Below are 24444 nucleotides of genomic sequence, written 5' to 3'. Positions count from 1 at the left end.
TGAAGCCTGCGGAAGTGGTAGTTGGGGGAGGAGGCAAGAGATTCACTAGGGGGTCCCTTTGCTAGGTCATACAGGGGTTTGGCTAGAAGAGAATAATTTGGGATCCAGGCCCTAAAATAACCTGCTAGTCCTAGGAATGATAGTATTTCGGCTTTCGTATGGGGCACTGGAAGATTAGAGAGGAGTTGCCTCCTATCCAGTGTTATTTCCTTTTTCCCAGGTGTAAGACGAAAACCAAGATAGGTGACAGAAGACTGGGAAACCTGGGCCTTGTGGGGAGACACCCTATATCCCTTATCTGCTAGGAAATTGAGAAGCTGGGCGGTGTGGGATTGAGAGTGTTCCCAAGAGGGACTACATAGAAGAAGGTCATCGACATATTGAAGGAGAGTAGAGTCAGGACAGGTGGGGTGAAAGGATGTGAGGTCCTGGGCAAGAACTTGGCCAAAGAGATGGGGGCTATCCCTGAATCCCTGTGGGAGGACAGTCCAGGTAAGCTGACGAGAATGGCGGGTGTGAGGGTCAGTCCACATAAAAGCAAAGATATCCTGAGATTCTGAGGACAAGGGAATAGAAAAGAATGCATCTTTTAAATCTAGGACTGAGAAGTGGGTAGTAGTAGCAGGGATCTGAGAGAGGAGGGTGTAAGGGTTGGGCACTAGCGGGTGGATGGGGACCACAGAGGAGTTGACAAGGCGAAGGTCTTGAACTAGCTTGTAGGACCCGTTAGGTTTCTTAACTGCCAGAATGGGGGTGTTGAAAGGAGAGTGTGTAGGCCTAAGATACCCCTTTCGTAATAAATCCTGGATGATGGGTTCTAATCCTAGGAGGGCTGTGGTTGTGAGTGGATATTGTGGTTGACTAATATATCTTGAAGGGTCCCGTAAGACAATATGAATAGGACTGCATTTAGCCATAGAGGGTGTAGTTGTGTCCCAAACCTCAGGGTTAACTGGTTTAGATAGTTGTGGAAGAGTGCGTGAAGGAGGTGTATCTGCCCCTAGGAACATCATGAGGAAATGAGAGGTAGGAGAGGTGTGGGGTGATATATGAATGGTGACTTTCAATAGTGAGAGTATGTCCCTTCCCAGAAGGGGAATGGTGCAATGGCTCATAACGAGAAAGGAGTGTGTGAAGGACAAAAGGGATCCCTGCATATAACATGATAAGGGGGGGGGGTTTCGAGGGAAAATCTGTTTACCTCCTACCCTGACAATAGGAGTTTTTGAGGGTGTGGTAGGACCCCAATACTCCCTCAAGACCGAAAAAGCGGCACCAGTATCCAAGAGGAAGGTAATGAAGCGTCCATCCACCAGGAAGGTGGCCCTAGGCTCTTGCTTTTTGATGGTAATAGTCGGGAGGGAAGGCCCAGGGCTCTGTCAATCCTCCTCTGCCAAGCCCAGGAGAGGCTGGGGTTGCCGGGCAGCTGACCAACCTCCCTTCTGGGTTGTTGGGCAGTCTGCACCCCAGTGTCCCCTTTGATGGCATTTTGGGCAGGGGTTGGAGGGTGTCCTCGGCGAAGGACAATCCCTGGCCCAATGTCCCTCCTTACCACATTTGAAGCAAGCTCCAGGGGGTGTCTTACTAGGACGGCGTGGTGATGACCTTCTATGAATGCCCTGGGCCAACATTTGGAATTTGGCATTTTCAGCCCTCTGCCTACGGCGTTCACTTTCATCTTCTCTACCATGAAAGACACAGCGAGGATTTCGGTCTGAGGAGTAGCAGGGCCCTGTTCAAGCTTTTTAAGCTTGGCTTTAATGTCAGGATAGCTTTGGGCCAGAAAATATGTCATTAAGACATGACGGCCATCAGGGGTTTCTGGGTCAAGGTTTGTGTACTGTTGAAGGGCCTTGGTTAGTCTATCCAGGAATTCTGAAGGTGTTTCCTCCTTCCTTTGAATGACCTCCTGCACCTTTTGAAAGTTAACAGCCTTGCGGGTGGCCTTTTTTAGGCCCGCCAAGAGGCAGGATGTAAAAAGGTCACGAGACTGTAAGCCTTCAGGGGTGTTGTAATCCCATAGGGGATCCTGCTCTGGGACAGCATGAGGGCCCGTGGGGTGGTTAGGATTGGTCCTATGATTTTCATCAGCATGGGCTTGGGCTAGCTCCCAGACCCGTCGCCTTTCCTCGGGGAGAAGTGTATTGGCCAAGAGCATGTAGATGTCATGATGAGTGAGGCTATATGCTTGTAGGACCCATTGAAACTCCCGAATGTAAGTGGTGGGGTCAGTGGTGAATGAGCCTAACTTCCTCTCTAGCTGAGTAATGTCCGACATGGAGAAGGGCACGTGGACTCTGATGACACCCTCGGGACCAGCTACCTCATGAAGGGGTGCGATTGTCTTGGGGGTGGGAAGGAGCCCCTTAGACCTGGTAACAGGAGGACTGAAAGAGGCAGGCAGCGGACAGGAAGGAGAGGGAGGGGAAGGGAGTGTCTCTGTGGAGGAGGAGGAGGCGGAGCAGGCAGAATAGGGCAGAGAGGAGGGGGATGAAACGGAAGGCTGAGGATCTGTGGAATCAGGCAGAGGAAGAGGAGGGTATAGTGGGAGAGAAGGGGCAGATGGGGCTGGGGGATAAGGTGGGGGTTCATCTGTTGGGTCAAATGAGGAAGAATCTGCGAAGTCAGGAGTAGAAGTAGGGGAAGAGAGGGGTTTGCAAGCAAGAAGGACCTGAGAGGGAGGGCAGGAGGAGCAAAGAGCAGGGTGCTGTGCAAGAAGGCTAAAACCTTCAATGCAGGGAATCTCCCTCCACTTTTTCAGACGCTGGCAATAGTTAAAAAGGTCTCGGAGGAGGTTTGGATCTAAGGAGCCTTCTGGAGGCCAATGATTGCCATTATCCAGTGGATATGTAGGCCAATCTTGGGTACAGAATTTGATTAGAAGTTTGGGCTTGATGTCTGGTGTGAGGGAGAGTGTGGCCAGATTTTTTATTAAACATTTGAGAGGTGAGGCTTCAGGTATAGACGAAGAGGTGCCCATAGTCACAGGGAAAGATGGAAGAGAGAGAGAGAATAAGAGTAAGCAAGAGAGACAAAGGGGAAACCCAGGCTGGACAAGCTTCCAGGAAGCCCAGGGTGAATGGGGGTCAGGTGGGAGTCCCCAAAATGACCAGCCATCGCGAGGAAATACAGAGGGCACTACCTGGTCGTCACCAGTGAAGTGCGATCTGTGAGACCCAATGGGGTCGGAGCCACAGGCAACCTGACGTCAGGAAAGTTTTCGACCGCAGTGGAAGAAGTCAGTAATGAAAACAGAACTACAGCTCCGGCAGAACGCAGTTCCAGGCCGGGAGTTCAGTTTTCCCGAGCAGAGAGGCAGCTTCAGCCAGACACAGCAGCCCCGCAGGAAACAGCAACTCTGGCAGCGGCAGCGGCAGCGGCAGCAGAGGAGGAAAAAAACCACAGAGCCTCTCGTGTAAACTCAGAAGCCTCACGCCCCAAAGGGAAACGGATCACCAGAGGGTCCACTTCAACCAGTAAAGGTCTTAGTGGGGTGGATTCCCTCTCCCCCACCGGGCGTCTGGAGTGTGCCGGACAATCACGGTCACAAATCCAGCGATAGCTCAAAGGGAGTTGGCGAGCCGGGGGCCAGATCAGTGTGTTGAGTGCAGGCAGCTGGAGTCTGAAAAGAGCGGACCAGGGCGGAGTGTCTCGGTGGAGCAGGGATGGGGCTCTTGTTGGAAAGAGCTCACCCGTATCTGAGTCACGGCACCAGAATGAAAGAATTCCCCACACAAAGACACTTCGCCAGGAGAATTCCAATTTTATTGCAAAAAGCAGTGTGCTTATATAGAACTAAGGGGGAGATGGTAGGGTTTAGATAAATGGCAGGCAACCCATTTATTGGCAAGTTCTTTCAGATATCAGCTCCGGAGCCCAGGAATTAGTTCTCATTGGGGCTAAAGTTCCCTGCCAGCGAGGTTTGAAATTGGCACCGGGGGAGAGTTCACACGGGCGGGAACTTTTTGCGCCACTGCAGAAAAGAAGAAGGTAGGAAGAAGAGGTGCTTAGGCGCCATGTTGGGGTTTTTTCTCTGGGGTATGGCTGCTGTTTATACTTTTCCCAACACTTTTGAGTTGTTGTTTGAGTTCCTTATACATTTTGTATGCTAGTTATGTATTATACGTAAGGCTTGCAAATGCTTTCTCCCATAACATAGGTTATCTCTTCATTCTGTTATTTATTTTGTAGTGCAGAAGCTTATTAGTTTGATGCAATTCTTTCAAAATTACCTATGCATACAACTATTTCTATCTGGTTTTAAACAATACAAATATAAATAACCTAATTAAGAAGGGAAAATTTTCTGGATAGATCTTTTCTCACAGAAGATATACAAATGGCCAATGCGCACACAAAATGCAGGGCAATCTCATTAACATTAATTGAAATAAAAAACCACAGTGAGACACCACTTCACATTACCTGGGGGTGGGTATTCTATAGAAAAAGAAAATAGCAAGAGCTGATGGGTGCAAGCTGGCACCCAGGTTTGTGAGTCTGAATTGTTGAGGAGTTGTGGGAGTTTCTGCCTTTGGATGCTGTTTTCACTGTTAGCTTACAGTTACACTTTGGTGGGCTCTTTCCAACACATTCTTTCACTATGGATTTTGTCCTTTATGTATTACAGATGTGTTGGGAATTAGTAATTCAAATTATTTCTGGAGCTTTAATGAGTAAACCTCCAATCCTACTCGTTAGTCCTTTAAATCAACTAGACCTGCTCAGGTATTGATGATTTTAAATGAAACCTGATTTTACCTTCTATTCTGTTTATTTAACTGAGCTACATTATCCATCTTCAACCCTAGAGCTAAGTCATTTTCTCTAACAGAGCATCCCAGTTACCTCTGGCCAGCTTCACATAGTGTCATCTTACAAGATCTCAGGGCCAGGCCTCCTTGAGTATGCAAAAGAACACATTATTTGCCATATATTATTAGCTCCTAATATACATGGAGTCTAGACGATATTAAAGTTAGATTTCTTAAGGTGAAAAATGATACATATTATTGCTCTGGATCTTAAGAATTAGGTTGTCACTATGGTAATTAACCAATAGACTATGACACTCAGTGTGGTAATAACTCCATTAGAAAGCTGAAAAATACACCAAGCACTGACAGAATCAAGACAAGCCAAAATTGTTAAAATACCTGTATATTCTAATAACAAATCTCTGTGTGTAACTGTTGTAGTTCTTAATTAGCAAGAGTTGTATAGACTGTTACTTTAAAAATGTTAAGTATTTTAAAGTATACATTAAAATTTAAAAGCAGCCTATTTTTCTTAGGATTCTTCAGATATTACTGACCATCTCAGTCCATTACAGCTCTTTCTATGTAAAGATTTTCTGACTCCCAATACGCAAGATTCAGGGTGACTTTCAAGTGTGCTGAGGAAATATTTTGGTCCTATTTCTTTTCATGTTGGCACAGACCAATTAGAAATCAATTAGTAATTGTAAGTTTATTATTCACCTGGGCAGCTCATAAATACCATGATACATTCTTTAACGATTTGTAAATTTATATGGAGATTACTAAACCTAAGAGTGAAATCGATATGTGTAGAGCAGCTGTGAAGTCTCTAAAGACAACATAATGAAAGCAAACCATTCTGTCAATATCGCTGAACAAATTGTGCCATTAAAGCTGGTGACAGTGATTTAGAAGATTTGACAGTTACATTCATTTAACAATTATTTCCTGAAGTCTGCTGTATACCAAGAATTGTGCTAGGTGCCAAGAATTTAGGGTTGAATAAGAAATAGGCACTTTTTTAAAGGATCATTATTTAATGGGAAAGACAAATGTAAACAAATAATTACAGAACAGGGAGATAAGTGCTAAAATGAAAGATTGTATAAGTTGCTGTGGAAATACAGAGGAGGAACACCCACAGTGTGCCTGCCTTTTGAAGGGAAGAAAATAATAAATTTAACTTAATAATATGCATAAGGTCTTTTACAACTCAAGAAGGAATTAATCAATGAAGACAGAAGTATGACTCCTGGTTTGAGATAATTACAGCCTAGGAATTTCAATAATTTAAGCAAAACATTAACAGGGGTTGTTGGGAAAAGTATAAACGGCAGCCATACCCCAGAGAAAAAACCCCAACATGGCGCCTAAGCACCGCTTCTTCCTACCTTCTTCTTTTCTGCAGTGGTGCAAAAAGTTCCCGCCCATGTGAACTCTCCCGCCAGCGCCAATTTCAAATCTCGCTGGCGGTGAACCTTAGCCCCAATGAGAACTAATTCCTGGGCTCCGGAGCTGATATCTGAAAGAACTTGCCAATAAATGGGTTGCCTGCCATTTATCTAAACCCTACCATCTCCCCCTTAGTTCTATATAAGCACACTGCTTTTTGCAATAAAATTGGAATTTTCCCGGTGAAGTGTCTTTGCGTGGGGAATTCTTTCAGGGGTGAGAGGTGGGAGGGAAAAGGAAAGAGAAGGGAAATTGCATGGAAATGGAAGGAGACCCTCATGGTTATACAAAATTACATACAAGAGGAAGTGAGGGGAAAGGGGAAAAAAAACAAGGGGGAGAAATGAATTACAGTAGATGGGGTAGAGAGAGAAGATGGGAGGGGAGGGGATGGGGGATAGTAGAGGATAGGAAAGGCAGCAGAATACAACAGTCACTAGTATAGCAATATGTAAAACAGTGGATGTGTAACCGATGTGATTCTGCAATCTGTATCTGGGGTAAAAATGGGAGTTCATAACCCACTTGAATCAAAGTGTGAAATATGATTTGTCAAGAACTATGTAATGTTTTGAACAACCAACAATAAAAATTAAAGAAAAAAAAACATTATTTGACAAATAATGATACATACATATAACAAAGAGTATTGCCTACAGGTCTACAGGTGCATATGTAATAATTTATATTCATGTAGTATTATTTTAATGTCAAAACTCATTTGAAGACAAAGGAGGAAAATTTCAGGAAAAGTGATTGATAGAATGGCTTGATTCTATATACTTGGCAAGCATTTCTATCATAATGGTTAATTATTTCCTTTACTAGCATATCTTTAATACAGTTAAACCTAAATCTATATGACACTTCAGAGGAAATTGATTTTGTTCTTTGCATATGCCTTTTCTATAAGCAAGAAATAGCTATTAATGTAATTGTTGTTTGTGTATACATGCACACAAAGGGAAATGTGAGGCTGATAATTAAAACATTAATATAAATTATTTCTAATTTGGATTATGAATGACATTTTTATCTTTGTGCTTTTTATCTATGATTTTTTTCATGCTTAACATAGTTTACCTTTATAATTAGAAAAAATAAAGTTTTGTTGGTAAAAAGAAAACTGATCATTATAAAACTTAAACTGGGATGACAAAATGTAATGCTTTCTGTATTAAGATTTTAATAGATATGACGACCAATTTTATCTATGTAAACAGTTAAATAATGCTTTTGTTTGTATATATTAAATCATCTTCATGTTTTACAATTTTTAGCTTATTGGTCTCAGGGAATCTCTCTTCTTACCACTGCCCCCAAACATTAGGTTATAGCACAGTCAATTATACTGTAAGGTTCCAAAGAGGTATTGTTGACCACACAAATACATCCTAATAAGAAAGTAAGTGAAACGATATATAGGACAGTGATACTTTAACAAATAGATTATAAGAGTTTTAAAATGATATAATATTTCCTTTTCATCTCCACTTAGATAATTCACCTTTCATCATTTTTCATTCCACCTTGCAAAAGTATAGTGAGAAAGATTTTGATTTATAATTCCAAGAGTCTAAGATTTATTGTTCCATAAAAGAATTCAATACTCATTAGAAAAGAGCATCACCATCATTAAAAGATTGTTCTGATCAGGTGGCTGACAGTTTCAAGGTACTTAGTCAAGAACCATGAAAAAAAATCACTGAATATTCTGGTTATTGACCTCTCTCTGTTCTCTCTCTCTGCATAAGGCTTTCTACCAAATGAGCAATAATGATAGACTCAAAACTTTAATCATGAGTAGTGAGTTGAAGCATTTATATAGTTCTGTTTTTTACATTTATGTTTTCATATAGCTGATGAGAGTTAGAGAAATTAATATTTACTCATGTTCATATATAATTCATTTGAATTTATTTTACATATTATTTATTATATATTAAAGGTAATATAACCATCTTTATTTTATGTATTTATTATAAATGATAGGTGAAATAATATAAATATTATGTTTATATTATCTTATATAATATTTATTATATATTATAGTTAGGTATACAGGTAAATGTATACAGTTTTATTTTGTAGCTATGTCCACTGAAAGGGCCTATAAATGGTGCCAATCTGAGCTAATGAGTACTCCAGCACTTTTATTTCCAGTCCAATTCTTGATGTAGAGGAACTAGCAGTCCTTAAAGAAACATTGCATCTAAAACTGGGACAAAAAAATATGAAAACTTACTCAGTTACTTTTTTCTTTTTAGTGTTGAGACTTCAGTTGAGACTGAAGACCATTGAGCTATTTATATGTGGATATCTTCAGACATCAGAGAAAGGAAATCAAAACTACATACTGATAACATCTCACTCCAGTTAGAATAGCGATCATTAAGAATACAAATAATAATAAATGCTGGCAAGGATGCAGAGAAAAGGAATTTTTATACACTGTTGGAGGGAATGTAAACTGGTAGAGGCACTATGGAAATTAGTATGAGATTCCTCAAAAAATTGAAAATAGAACTACCATATGATACAACCATACCATTTCTTGTTATTTATATGAAAGAATTGAAGTTAGCATACCTTAGGCATGCATGAATACACCCATATCTATTGCAGTACAGAGACATGGAATCAAAATTGCCAAGTTGTGGAATCAGCCTAGATGTCCATTAATAAAGAATAAATGGATAACACATGGGGCTTACAGAAACAGTGCAGTCTTATTCAGTTGTAAAGAAGAACAAAATGGCATTTGCAGGAAAATGGATGAGATTGAAGACCATAATTTTCATTAAAAAAGTGTCAGACACAGAGATAAAATATTGCATGTTTTCTCTCATATATAGAAGTTGTACAGTTAAAAACAGGAAAAAAAATAGATCCCACATATGTAGAAGGGAGTCCATCAGAGTAGTTGAAATAGATCAGGGAGGAGAAAGAGTGGAGAGTAGGAAAGATCTGGAGGAGTAAAACTGATCAAATTATGTTTTTATGTATAAATACAGAGGCTACAATAAAACCCATAATTCTGTATAAATAATATATACTAATAAAACATTAAAAAACAAAAAAAATAATGAGAAAATAAGTGTACAAGATGTCACTGGAGCATTATACAGTGACTAAAAATAATAAAAACTTAATTTACAATTGCATTACTACTGAAGTATAACATATATATCAATAAGTTCAGATTATCATAAATAATGAATAAAAAATTGATGGGGAGAGTAAACTAGACTTTATACAGAAGAATCCAACAGCAATTTATCAGAGGCCAAAATACTTGGCCCACATATAAGACTTCTACGGGAGGCTGAAAAGTTGGGCATATTTGAATGTCTTCTTATCATTTGATTAATGCACAGCCACTGGGACAAGGAGTAATGAGTTCACTTTACATTCAAATAAAGAAAGAATTTTGCTTCCAATGTGTTAATTTCTATTTGCTCTGGCATTTGCTTTGTCTAAACAAGATGTTTCCAATGTTTTGGTTTTGAGAGCTAAGATGAATTGCCTTTTAGAATGCCTTTTGTATTGAACTACAAATTAAAGCAGGGGATTAAATTAATTCATTTGCCAAAAAGGTAAATCTAGCAATTGTCTGAAAGCATTTTCTCAAGGAGTACTTTGTGGAATTATAAAACAAGTAATATTGTTATCAGCATTCTCTCAAGCATATGGATTCAAAGGAAAATTTTGATAGAGGTCCTTATTCAGTTGTAAAGAGAATTCGAGTCATTCTCCAATTCATTCCAAAGGCAAATGTGGGTATTTTGGGAGAAAATATTTGAAAATTTAATCAGCATTCTTCAAGAAACACGGTCAAGAGCTAGATCTTCTGTACAAATTTGCAAGCACTATTGCAGAGTAATGTACTCAATTAGTTGTTTCAAGAGTAAGGCTTCCAAATGTGTGCTTCCACAGAGCAATGCCCACAATTACCTTTATTCTGTATATCACATTTCAGTAACAGAATACTGCTTTAATATTTACATATCTCATTTCATAAATTCTACCCCAGCAGGTTTTTTGTCCTTGACATTATACTCAAGATACAGCCTTATTTATCTTTTTCTAGAACATTGTAACTACTCATCATCTCCTTTTCTCCTTATCTATTTCTCTCATGAACAGACTTATTGTGTCTGTGTGTGTGGAGGGAGGGCATCAATCATTTTATGGATCTCAACATGGCAGAAACCACAATGATATTCATGTGGAAAAATTCAAAAGTCAGCTTTTTAAATTTTATTTTTATTTTTATTTTTTTTTTTACCTCATCTTACTCAGGTAAGCCGTATTTATACAGAACTATATAGGGCCTCTTGAAACAGATTATTACATCTCTTTCAAGACAATATTCTTTTTCAATTTCATATTATATCAAGTGCTCTTAGATTGGGAACACTTGTTTCAATGACTACTAAATTGTGCTTAGCCTTTGTGTGGCTTCTCACCTCCATTCACACTCACTCTCTAGAAGATTTCACATGGCTTTAATTACCATCCTATCCCCACATTTATAACTGCAATCTGATATCTCTGATATCTAGACTCATCCATCTATTCAGTATAAACTGGTTGTCTCTCCATGCCTGATAGTTATATCAGATTTAAATTATGAGAAATATCACTCTTTGTTTCTGCTCTTCTCATATGTAAATTTCACTCTTCCTCAGAAATACACTCCTGACCCAGTCTTTTCCTTTTCAGTAAATATCTGCTTTATTCCTCTGATTGCTCAGGTCTTAGAATTTAATTTTCTTGACTCTTTTTCTTACTCATGAATGATGTTTACATCCATTAATAGGAGCTACTGCCTCTGCCTTCATATGTGACTGGAATCTGGCCATTCATACACATCCAGTGAGGTTTCTTCATCTCTTCCTATAATGATGACAACCATTTCCTAAATCCTCTTTACACGTTGGTCTTGCCATCATGACCTACCTATAGGGAATTTTAAAAATCATCTTTTAAAAAATATAAGTCAACTTGCCAGGTGCAGTGGTTCATGCCTATAATCTCAGTTATAGCAGGCTGAAACAGGAAGGATCACAGGTTAGAGGTTGGCCTGAGCAACTACAGAGGCCCTAAGCAACTTACAGAGATCTGTCTCAAAAACAAACAAACAAACAAATAAATAAATACATAAATCAATAAATAAGTTTGGTACTAGGTTTAATTCCCAGTACCAAAAAAAAAAAAAAAAAACTTAGGTAAATAAACCAACAAAAATATAAGTCAGCTTATGTATCTGTTCTTTATTAGAATTGGCATTTTTTTTATCTTATCCTTTGTTACAAATCTACCTTGTTCTCCCTTCACCCTCTCCTGCTTCACTACCATCTTTATCCACGCAGCCCCAGCACAACCTCATTTTGCTGCAAATCAAATACATTGTCTCCCTTGAATATGTTCATCAGTTATTTGTATGCTTAGAGGTTATTTTCCATCTCTTTTTTATTCTTTGTTTTTCTTTATTGGCATTTATCACCACTTAGAACTTTGCATACATAATTTTCTTTTCCTTCTCTTTCCTTTTCTGTTTTTTCTTCTTTTCTCTCTTCTTCACTTTTTTCTTCTTATCTTTATTTACTCCCTCAATTACAATGTCAGCTCGATGAGAATAGATACTTCTTGTCTATCCTATGTTTTATACCCCAAATAACTAGAATATATAGATGTTGATAAATATCCATTGGCTCAATCAATTTAGCATCTGCAGTGACTTTGTGAAATGATATATTACAAAGAGAGACTAATCCAAAGCCTAGAGATCAATGATGTTTTGCTGTATTGTTGGTGAATAAATAAATGGATTCACACATAAATTAAGGACAGAACATACCTAAAACTAAACTTTGAAGCATTTGCAAAGATTAAACAGCTTTATCCTGGAATTTTTGAGCTTTGTAATTTAACTGAACACATAAAAATGCCTACTCAATAGCTTAAAAACAGGTGGGATATTTTAAGATCTATAGGGCAGTAGATAATAGGATAGGCCTTTGAGACAAAGATATAGGTCCACTTTTCTGCTTTGGGCCTCAGACTTATACAACATTTTTCTAGATATTTCAAATTAGGAATTTATTGTCCTAATATAACTGTAGGTCATAAAGAAGTAGAATGAAATTAGAGTATATATATATTATCATGGTGAGGTAAAATGAAATAGACTCTATATTATCATCATCATGTGTGACCACCCAAGTTCAGCATTTGTGATCTCTTTCTCTAAAGTTATTTTTCCAGCACCATCTGTATAAATTGTGTCTTTTACCTGATTATTTTGGTGAAATGAGAGTAAAAATAAATTCTATTATCTTTGTGCACTCAAAGTCTGGAAGACATGGAAGGCACATAATAAGCATAAAATAAATTTAAATTTTGTTATTATTGATACAAATGAATAGGTCAGTAAGTACAAATATTTAAAAAGCAATATATTTGGTAATATAAATAAGATTTCTGGAAGACCTGTGCTCAAGAAATGTAAAATCTTCAAATTTCTGGAAGTAAAAGGCAAAGAATTTTCAGAAGTAATAACAATTTGTGCTTATTTTTGTTAATATTTTTTGTTTCAATTTCACTCTCTAAATTTTCTTTAGTTATTTAGTGTTCTTTGAGTAATTCATAACTGTCAGTAGCCTAATGTTCAATTCTTATTTTTTTTCTTTTTTTGTCACTTGGATCAAGCCATGATTCTCTTTGTTTATATTTGCTGTACTATTTTTATTTGTTCATTAAAGGAGCCAACAATAGATTATATAGTCCATTTTGGGAAAAAAAAGTATAAAAACTTTTAAATAAATAAAATAGGCAAGAACAGTGCTGCATCCTTGTAATATTAGCTGATTGGGAGGCCATGCAAAAGTACTTCATGTTTGAGGGAAGTCACAGAAATTTACAAAGAGGATGACTCAAGCAATTTTAAAAAGACTTGTTTTGTAGTTCAATGATATAGAATTTTGGGGGTTAATCTCAAGCACCACACATGAAAAATTAAAAGTTGGATGACCTAAAGATTCAGAAACGCCAGTACTAAATATGTATCTATGAACAATTAAATCAGAAAATTGAAGAGGTACCTCTGCTTTTGTGTTTATTGCAAACATTGTTCTCAATATTAAAGCTAGGGACTCAATGTATGTGCCCATCAATGATCAAATGAGTAAAAATATTGTACTTATATACTATTATTATTTAGTTATGAAAATATTTGTCTCATAAAGTGTTATAAGAAAAATATGCAGGACTTTGCATTAAGTGAAATGTGGCAGGCAGAGATTAAATTACAGGAGCATTTGATTCACATGTGGAAGTCAGAAATTTAGTGGGTAAAATTTTGCTCACCAGGTACTATGTTTTGTGTATAGTTGATATTATAGTCAAAGTCTCCATATTTTTTTATTGAGCATAAGAAGGTCAAGAGTTTTGTTTTACCACATAGTGAGTATATTATATTCTTCATAAATACTAGTAGAAGGAATACAATACCTTGTAAGAACAAAACTGATAATTATATGAAATAATGATTGTGTTAATTCATTCTATTTAGTCATTTTACCTTGTATGCATAATATAAAATACCATGATATATTTAATAAAGAAACAAAATTGTATTTGTCAATAAAAGAAATCATCATCTCACATGAATTTAAAAAAAATAAAAATCAATTTATTATACTTGATTGTCATGTGTTGACTTCATCCATGTATTACGGCCATAGGCTATTCAAGGTTTTTATAGTCTTTTAACATGTTTTTATGAAAATTTTTATAGACATATATGTGTACATTTCTTAGTAAATTTTTTGTTCATATTTATTTTTAAGAGTCCATAGCCTCTTTACCCTTTTTGAACATTTGTGGTATTATCACTCAAAATCTACTAGTTATTTTCATGTCTCTATGTCATGGTAGACAAAAACCAGTTTTTGGACACTCTTTGAAAAAGCCACAAATGTTTGTATATGTTTCCTAAATACACGTTTTTATCTTATGGAGGACAAAAGGCTGTGTATGATAAAAGTAACATACTTTCCTTCCCTATATTATATTACTCTTCTTAATCATGTACTCCTCTTGGATACTGTGGTCTCTACAAAAGATTGGGTAATATTCTCAAGGTAATTTTGTCTGTATATTCTTATTGAATTTATACATTTTTGGATTTATGATGACTTTTGATTTACTAATCTGCTACACTCCTGATGTACTTATTTTAACTTAATTTCATGTTGTATAGGCAAAATATATTTATCCCAGTCTAGTAGGTATTGTTTTTTTTTAAATTTTTGTTTATTTCAGCCATGACTCATGATCTCCAAGAATATTCACCCAAAAAGGGTATTAAACATATATTTCACAAAGCAATAAGTAGAAAATATAGAAGTTGTGATCTTGACTATTTACAACAAAAGAAATTATGGAAAACTACAAATGAGAGTGAATACCAGAAATCATATAAAAAATCAGGCCTTGTTCACCACCAGAGAATTTATACTGGAGAGAAACCCTACAAATATAAACAATGTGGCAAAGCTTTTAGTAAAAAACAATAGTTTATATATATATATATACTGTTTTAGGACTTACTTTCCATTATCTAATTCAGAGGAAAATTCATATCTTATTACATAATTAAAGTAACTCTCCTACATGACAGTCAGTTCTACTAACTCTTAATCCAAACTAAACACTGAATAATGGTTTTGTCTGTGTGCTATTGATCTACCAATTTTTATTTTAGGAGCCATTGATATTCAGGGATGTGGCCATTGATTTCTCTGAGGAGGAATGGGAATGCCTGGATCTTGCTCAGCAGAATTTATATAGAGAAGTGATGTTGGAGACCTACAACAACCTGGTCTTTGTGGGTGAGCATAACTTTCCTTCAAAATTCCTAATTATCATTATTTAAATTTCTTCCCTTGAAGTATATCTTTTGGGAACTTCACCATAAGAATGGGATGATTCAGATTCGTGTTTTCAATAAAAAAGATGGGGGAGTTCTTGGTGCTGACAAGAAAATATTAAGTTTCTTTTCATCCTTAATGTTTTCCTTTGTTGGCATGATATATATCCTTCACTTGACATATGGTTGACTTAGAGAAATGCAGTCATGTCAAATATTGTGGCCCACATATAGCAGAGGACATAGTTGAGGTAGAGGAGGAAGCCTAAATTCAAAAAGATTGATTGAGAAGTTATCCAGCAGAAAAGATTTTTGAGAAGCTTGAATTTCTTTCTCTTGTGATCATAGAAGAATCTGTCCTGTGTTTTGTGCTTTAAAATAATCTAGTCTCCTGCTTTTCCTCCAGTAATGTCTCCATACATGCAAATTAACAACAAAACACTCCCCTTGCATTGTGAGTGTCGATATTATCTGACAGCTCTTCCATAATTTTTAAAGATATTTTTTAGTTGTTAATGAAATTCCCATTTATTCATATGTGTTGCTGAGGATCGAACCCAGGGCCTCATAAATGGTAGATAAGCCCTCTACCACTAGTCTATAACTCCAGCCCCTCTTCCATTATTTGCAGGAATTTTTTGTACATTTCTGGAGACCACTAGGTCAACCTATTGTAATACATTAATATCACAAGTCAGTTACTCTAAACTTATTTGTACATTTTTTTTTCACTAAAATTTCCTTATCAGAGTTCTTTCTGATATGTGTAATGGAGTTTTTGTGAAATTATCTGCCATGGAATGAAAGTCAAGATGGACAAAGACTGCTCTTTTGAGAGATGGTGTAAGTTGTAGTTGAATAAGAGGATTTGTAAAATAATACATCTGTGTATATTTACAATTTGGTTGGTTAATTTTTTCCTTATTTTTTCATTGTATAGAGTAGATTCCATGTTGCAGACTGGGTTTCCTCATATCAGTTAATTGCTTCACAAATTAAGATATGCATGACTCTTGTTTGTATTGCCAATAATGTTACATGTGCTTTTGCTTGTATAAATATTAAGCCTCTTTTGTCTATGACTTTTATATTTTATCTTGATCGGCTTTTAATCTGCCCATGTAAGTAGAAATTGAAATTTTCTATATGTAAATGTAATGTGGATTGATGGCAGTGATACTCTAATGCTGAACTACACCCCAAGCTCCTTTTCATTCATAGTTTGAGAGAGGTTCTCACTAAGTTATTGAGGATGTCTTGAATTTGCAATTCTCTTGCCTCAGACTTCCTAGTAGCTGAGATTACAAGCATGCCCATCATTTGTATATTGATGAGTTTATTCTTATTTAGAGGATAAAGACCACATTATTTTAAATGAAGGTTTGAGAAATGTTGCAATTCTTTTTATGTATTGTTTGTAATTTTCATTATAATCAAAACTACATAATAAAACTTACTGTCTCCAAAAATTTAAATATACAGTTCAGTAATATTAATTCAAATTGTTATGCAATACATCTCTAAAAAGTTTAGATCACACACACACACACACACAAAAAAAAAAAAAACAATGCCTAGGAAGCAAGGGCTCATTTCTGTCTCCTAATCACAAAACAATTCTCCTTTGTTCAGAAAGCTGCTTCTTTAGTTTAGAGATGTCATATTTGTAGAATTCTGCAGAATTCTTTCTGTGACATTTGAGTTAATCTAGTGTACATACATTTTTAAAAATATATAATTAGAATAAAATTTTTGACTTCATAGTTTTATAGTTTCTATATTCCAAATTATCTCATCGTTCTTTTCAAGGGATATTTGGTTTGCATCCCCCATGATGCCTCTGTTGAATAACAATGTAAAAACACTGGTGTGCAATGTTTTTAATTTGTTATTGATGTGAAGGTTATTGCCACACTCACTAAGAAGTCCGTCTACCTAACTCTATGTCTGCATTTACAATTGAATGCTGTAAATTTTAGTATATTTTTAAGCAGGGAAATAGTCTTATTTGTATTTTGGCTGTACATTTTAGTATATTTTCAAGCAGGGAAATAGTCTTATTTGTATTTTGGGGGATATTCATACAATTTAAATGATAGATTTCTCTGCAAAAAAATATTTTTAACAATGGGAGTTTGATGCATATTACCTGGAATCTCTAGTTAACTCTAAGTAGTACAAACATCTTTTATATTATCTTTCAATTCTTGAACAACAGCATGTCCAAGAGTGTTCAATCAACTGACACATATTTAGGGGTTTTTTAACATTCCTATCACTTTTTACTTCAAATTTTTATTCCATGTTGGTTACAAAATAACTATCACTTAAATATTTATTAACCTTTGTTTTAATACATAAAATTGGTCTATCCAGTATAATATCCAACTTGTGATTAAGAATAGGGATTCTATAAGTCTACAATAGTTTCAAAATATTTTCAAAGTCTTTTACTTTGCAATTTCCATTTTGCTTCACTGTATTTTCCTTTACAGTAAGTGGGGATTGATGTCTCCTAGGATGACAGTGATTCTTTGTTTTCATTCAACTCTCTCAATGGTTTCTTTGTGTGTTTGGGAAGTATGATATACATTGCTAATGTATTTACTCTTAATTCAGAACCTAGGGAAATGTTACTTTTCTCTATTTTTCCTCTTTTCAAAGGCTTTTTAAAATTTAAAACGTTTTCTATGTCCTATAACTGTCTTAAACTATGTTTTGTGTACTATAATTTAGACAGTACAGGTTTTGCTCGATCACTTTTGTATGTGTCACTCTTGTATCCCTTTGCTTTCAGTATGTGTGTGTCCTTAGAGTTAGAGTATCCTGTGGACTATCTACAGTTGTTATTTTTAGAGTTAATTCATATAGCCAAGGTTTGTTTTGATCAGAATTTTGTAATCTTTAATTTGCCAACAAAAAATATCTAAAAATGAAGAATCTCCTACTTATACTTTGTATGAGTATCAACTTTACTTCACTTTATTAAAAATTAATATATTTGTGGCTTTTCAAAACTATATTATTGTTACAGGTATATATGTCTATTAACAGTTTTGTTTTTATGCTTTTGTCTTTCAAATTCTATTGCAAAATTACTTGTTTTGTGACCCATCATTACAATAAAATAGAGTTGTTTGTGCCAAGAAATTTTTAGAATTTCATATGATTTGTGTTGCTGTGCACACTTACATTTTAGTATGAAGGATTACCTTTCGTATTTTTTGGAGAACAGATCTAGTGTTGATGAATAGTGTGTGCATTTATATCTTTAAAGTCTTTATTTTCCTTCTCTTTTGAAAGATAATAGCTGTGAATATAATGTTTTGGTTGAGAATTTTATTCTTCCATCCCTTGAAAATAGCCCTGAATTCCATGCTGTGTTGTGAAGTTTTGACTAAGGATTTTACAATTATGTAGTTACACATTTCTAGGTGACCGGTCTTTTTCTCTTGGATGCTCTGAATATTCTCTGTAAGTTTTAAAACTTGGATTCAAACCTGCTTTGAGTCTTTACAACTTTGAGCTGTTTTGAATGTTTTATTTTTCCTATTTTCTGAGATGCATTTATTAGTACTGGAAAGAGAACTACCACTTTGCATTTTTTATTTTGGCTGGACTTGAAATTTTGATCCTTCTGGCTCAACCTCCTATGTTGCTATGTACAACTACCCGTGACTCTTTCAGACATTTTCTAAAGAAAGTCTTTAAACACACATTTTCTGCTTATTACTATTAACAATTCTTGACTAGATTTTATTCCATTTTTTGTGTGTTGGTTTAGTTCAGTGAACTTCTTTAAATTTTAATTTACTATTCCCTTTGAGTAATTCATAACTTATTTTTCTTACAGTAGATTTAGCCATGTTTTTTTGCTATTGGTAAGCAGGAACCCCTTTTTGAACAGTCCCCAAATATTCGCTTGTTTCATATTTTTATTTTTTAATGAAACCAAAGAAAGTTGGTAGATTTTTAAAATATATTGTGAAGGAGGAAAGGCTTTGTGTAACACAATGTATTTTCCTCTACTATATTACTCTCCATAGTAATGTACTCATCTTGGAAACTGTGAACACTAAGATGATTTGGAAAGTTCTCATAGTAATTTTCTGTGTACATTTTTATTGGATTTATATGTTTCTGCATTAACAATGGGCTTAGATATAATAACCTACTCCCCTTCTGATGTTCCTTTATTGCTGTAATTTCTTATGTTTGCAAAATATACTCAGCCCAGTACAGTAAGTATACATGATTATTTTTATTTCAGCCATGACTTCTCATCACCCTGGAGAAATTTTACCAGAGCAGGGATTACTAGAGAGAGGGAAGATATGGAAAGTATGACCTTGACCATTTACCACTAAGAAAACAATGGGAAAATATAGGTGAGAGTAAAGTTCAAAAATCGCATTATAATGGTCAAAACCAAGTAGTAGTCCCTATTTATGATAAAAATTTTATGGTCAAAGGACTCCAGAAACAATTAATATCTGAAAAAAATTCAATTTATTTCACTTACTTCTGAGGAGCTGTGTGTTTCTAAGAATATATCCACAGCCATTTTTGAAGTGAAAAGAAATGTGGAAATTTTGAAATCTGGTCCATGCATCAGTTTTTAACTTGGCCAATTATAAATGTAGCACCGAGTTAAACTTCTATTCAAACATTTGCACAGAGAAGGTATTTTTAAAAGTGATAATTTGAGAGTTTCTTTACAAAATGTCAATTTTTCTGCAACAAAAGAGCAATTTCTCCTTGTGCCCAAATAGACAATATTAGGAATTGTAGAAAGTTTTCTAATTCCTCACTATTGCTCAATGATAATTCTGATACAGATTTCTGGGAAGTGCACTATATAAATAATGCTATAAGTGACACCATTAGCCATGTCTATACCCTGAGTAATTACCAGTATATTTACATTGGTGATAAAAATTATGAACATAGAGAAACCCCTAGTCATTTTCTAAAGGAAATTTACCAAGATAAAAAATATGGGAAAGTTTGCCTCAGTGCTCTAAAAATATTACTAATCCAAATATTCATAGTTAAGACAAAACTTGCAAGTGTAAGGTATGTGAAAGGGCTCTTAATCACAGTGCAGAGCTTGCTCAATACAAGAGAATTTATAGAGAAAGAGAGCCCTATACGTTTAAAGAATGTATCAAAGCATGGGCTTGCTCAGCATCTTCTAAACACAGTAGATACTATGACACTGATAAACCCTATAAATTTAAAGAATGTGAAAAAACTTTTAGTGAAAGGTTACAACTTGTTAAGCATCAGAGAATTTATACTGAAGAAAAGAGCTGTAAATGTAAAAGTGTGGCAAAGCCTTAAAAATTTTTCAACACTTACTCAACACCAAAAATTTATTCTGCAGAGAAGACCTACCAATGTGAAGAATGCAATGCACTCAAGAGCTTTACTCAACATCACAGTGTTCATACAAGAGATATGACATGCAAATGCAAAGAATGTGACAAAACTTCTAATAAAAGCCCAATCTTATTTTTCACCAGTAGACACACCCTGCAGAGATTCCCGACATATGTAAACAATTTTGCAAAGCTTTTAGTCAAAAACCAAGCCTTAAAAATCACCAGAGAATTCATACTGGAGAGAAGCCCTACAAATGTAAAGTGTGTGGCAAAAGTTTTAATAGAAACTCACATCTTGATTGCCACAACAGGATTCATACTGGAGAGAAGCCCTATAAATGTAAAGTGTGTGGCAAGAGTTTGAGTCACAAATTGTCACTTACTCAGCACCAGTGACTCCACACTGGAGACAAGCCCTACAAATGTAAAGAGTGTGGCATAGCTTTTATTAGCAACTCCCAGCTAAATCATCACAAAAGGATTCATCCTGGAGAGAAGCCCTACAAATGTAAAGTGTGTGGCAAGAGTTTTAATCAAAAATCATCACTTACTCAACACCAGTGAATCCACACTGGAGAGAAGCCCGACAACTATAAAAAATGTGGCAAACCTTTCAAGAGCATCTCACAGTGTAATTGGCACAAAAGTGTTCATACTGGAGAGAAGCCCTACAAATGTAATGTGTGTGGCAAGAGTTTCAGTCAAAAATCATCACTTACTCAGCACCAGCGAATCCACACTGGAGAGAAGCCCTACAAATGTAAAGAATGTGACAAAAGTTTTAATCAAAAAATTACTTATTCAGCACCAGAGGATACACACTGGAGAGAAGCCCTACAACTGTAAAGAATGAGGCAAGAGTTTTCATCACAAATCATCACTTACTCAGCACCAGAGAATCCACACTGGAGAGAAGCCCTACAAATGTAGAGAATGTGACAAAGATTTTAATAAAAAATCAACACTTACTCAACACCAGAGAACCCATACTAGAGAGAAGTCCTATAAATGTGAAGAATGGCAAAGCTTTTAAAATTAAAGATCACATCTTACTAAACATTATAGATTTTATTCTGGAGAGAACTTTTACAAGTGAAAACATTGAATCAGTGTCTTCAAGGATGAATCAACCCTTATTTCACAGTAGTTCAACACTATTTAACACCAGAGATATGATAGCACAGAAATTATACAAGTGTAAAATAGGTGTCAGAGTCTCCAACAGTTATTCACACCCTACTCAGGACCTCAGAATTCATACGAGTGAGAGGACATGTGGAAAAACTTTTGCAAAGCTTTTGGCCATTGATCAAACATTTTTAAAACACTAGAGGATTTATGGCATATAGAAACGTAAAGAATGTGTCCAAGACTGTATTCAAATTTCAGACATTTTTCAATTTCTGATCCCATACCTGTAGCAAATGTGGAGTAGCATTTGTCCAAAGTATGTACCTTAGATAACAGCAAAATATTTACAAAACACCTTGACAAATACAACAACTGTAAGTGTCTTATGTATAGCCCATCTCTTGAAGTATTTGGGACCTAGGAGGGAAAAAATCATTTAAATGTAGAAAATGGGTAATTGCTTTTGATATTTGCTGAAAATTTTCTTAACAACTTTAGCTGATATTGTAGAAATAATGAAATACAAATATAGAATAGTGCATCCCTAAATGGATATAATTTTACTATAAATCAACAATTACTAAATATTCTCATTTCTCACAATTGGAGAAAACATAATTCTCATAGTTGATTATTTCAGAAATGTCTTAAGATTATATGAAGCTTTAAATGTTTAATTTTTAGTTTTGAACTTAGGGGCACTTAATCAGTAAACTGCATCCCCAGATTTTTTTCATCATTTTTATTTAGAGATATGGTCTGCTAAGTTGGTTAGGGCCTCAGTAAGTTATGGAGCCTGGCTTTGAACTTGAAAAACGCCTTCTGTAGTTCCTCAAGGGTCACTGGCATGGACCACCATGCCTGTTGTATAGAGCATTTTTACTTATATTTGCATTACATATGTAATTTGTTACTAAATAAAAATTGTGAATTTTTAATGTTAACCATGTCATGCATTTAATGATGTTATTAGGTCACATACTTCCCACTATTCACTTTGCTAATGGAGCGATGCAATAGTAAAATATTCTATTGGGTAAAAAATGCTATAACATCTCCATTAATTATTTCATGTTTAATCAAGTTTTATTTGGGGAATATTATTTATGTAAATTACCTTTGAAATTATGGAAAAATTCCAACAGTTATAGGAAGGACCTAGGGATACTAAAATAATGCCCAGGTATCCCTAGTTTGAATGACAACTTTAACATTTCACCTTACAAAGTTGCAGTACTCCCTAAGGGATCTACAACTCTGGAGAGTTGCACAAGCTCCCAGTCAGGGAGAGGAGAAAGACCCAAGAGACTAGGAGCCAATTTGCATATTCAGGTAAAAAGAGGGTTGCTGAATGGGGAAATATTCTCAATGTTTCCTGAGGAAACCACGTGGTCTACAGGCCCATCCTGACCCTTGGACTGAAGAAACCATGCAGTTCCTCATGAATACCATGACGTTCATCACTGAGGAGACTAGAATGACCTCAATTGTAGGAAAAACCTACCAATATAGGACCATCTCTTTAGTCTTGGATACCCACTAGAAAAGTGTAACCAGATACATGTAAAATGATGACTGTAAAAGAAAAAGACACACTATAGGAGCATTTATGCCCCCACATTTTTATTTCATTCTATATTTTGATTTTCTAGAACTTTTTCATTCTATTTAATAACTTACAATATAATATTTGCTATACTTATTGGATTATATGATAGATAGTATTATCCTGGTCTCCCAGACCCCTCTGCAACCCAGTAATTATAAGATACTAGAAACTAACCCTGTCCCTCCTCAGATCTTAAAGCTCCAAGAGCCCATGACACCACAGAGAGAGAAACACAATTTTGATTGAAATAAACCTCTAGACCCTAATCTACAAGTCCTGTTCAAAAAGTAAAAACACAATATTCTCTTCATATGTGAGCCCTTAGGTTCAACAAAACACCACCCACAAACATTTCATTTAACATTATTAGGGAAAATAAATATTGAAATATAATGATAAATTCTAGGAGAATAATATTCACAATATGTTTTATTCCAAAGGGTAAATCTATAGGTTTCATGGTTCTTTTACTCCATGTTGTTTTACACAGAAAACTGGCTTCAGTTTACATATGAGAGTTTTAAGTATAAGGTCCGGAGGGAAGATTCAGTACTAGAGGTCTAAGGAAAATACTGAAGATCTTCCCTTTCCTTGTGCCTTCATGATGTCTGCATATCCTTGATGAAACAGCTAATGAATGCTGATTTCTCATTGCATCTGGCTCGGTGGCTCACTCATTGGAACCCCAATTTACTTAGTCATCTCAAGGCTATCAGTCCCTCCTTCTGGGATCTCACCTGTTCTTGGAAGGATGTAGTGTTTTTCATGGGATCACTAGGTCATGCAAGCTGTTAGAACAAAGAAAGCTTCATTCTGACTTGTATTTATTCAGTTCCACTTTAAACAGAAGTTAGAACAAGACTTCAGACTCTCACCTGTGGAGAGGATGCTCTGCCCAGCACTTCCTAAAACCTGTTTAGGAAAACTGGAACACTGAACCTATGTACTTGGGAGTCCCAGTCTGGCAATACAGTTGCCTCTGTCTGTTTCTTTTGCTTTCTTTCTTGCTTTCATAATATTACTCAAAGAAACACTGTCTTGTGTGAAGAGATTGTCTTTCTTATCTATTGGATCTGACCTGCCAAGTTGAGCAGCTGCCCACATACTTAATGTAACAATCACATGTATGTGTTATCTAATCGGTAACTATAGTATCTTTCAACTGCATGATTT

The 24444-nt window shown here is 35.7% G+C and overlaps 1 pseudogene; it reads left to right on the top strand.

Moving 5' to 3' along the window:
- LOC131423584 (zinc finger protein 501-like) overlaps positions 1-22606 on the top strand; it is a 98812-nt pseudogene extending 76206 nt beyond the window's left edge.
- The last annotated feature ends 1838 nt before the right edge of the window (positions 22607-24444 follow it).

Source organism: Marmota monax, unplaced genomic scaffold (genome assembly GCF_021218885.2).
Source record: "Marmota monax isolate L192 unplaced genomic scaffold, Marmota_monax_Labrador192_F-V1.1 WCK01_AAM20220418_F8-fsc00044, whole genome shotgun sequence".
Classification (NCBI taxonomy): Eukaryota; Metazoa; Chordata; class Mammalia; order Rodentia; family Sciuridae; genus Marmota; species Marmota monax.
The sequence above is the reverse complement of the archived record's forward strand: the minus strand, read 5'-3'. Positions and strand labels throughout refer to the sequence as shown.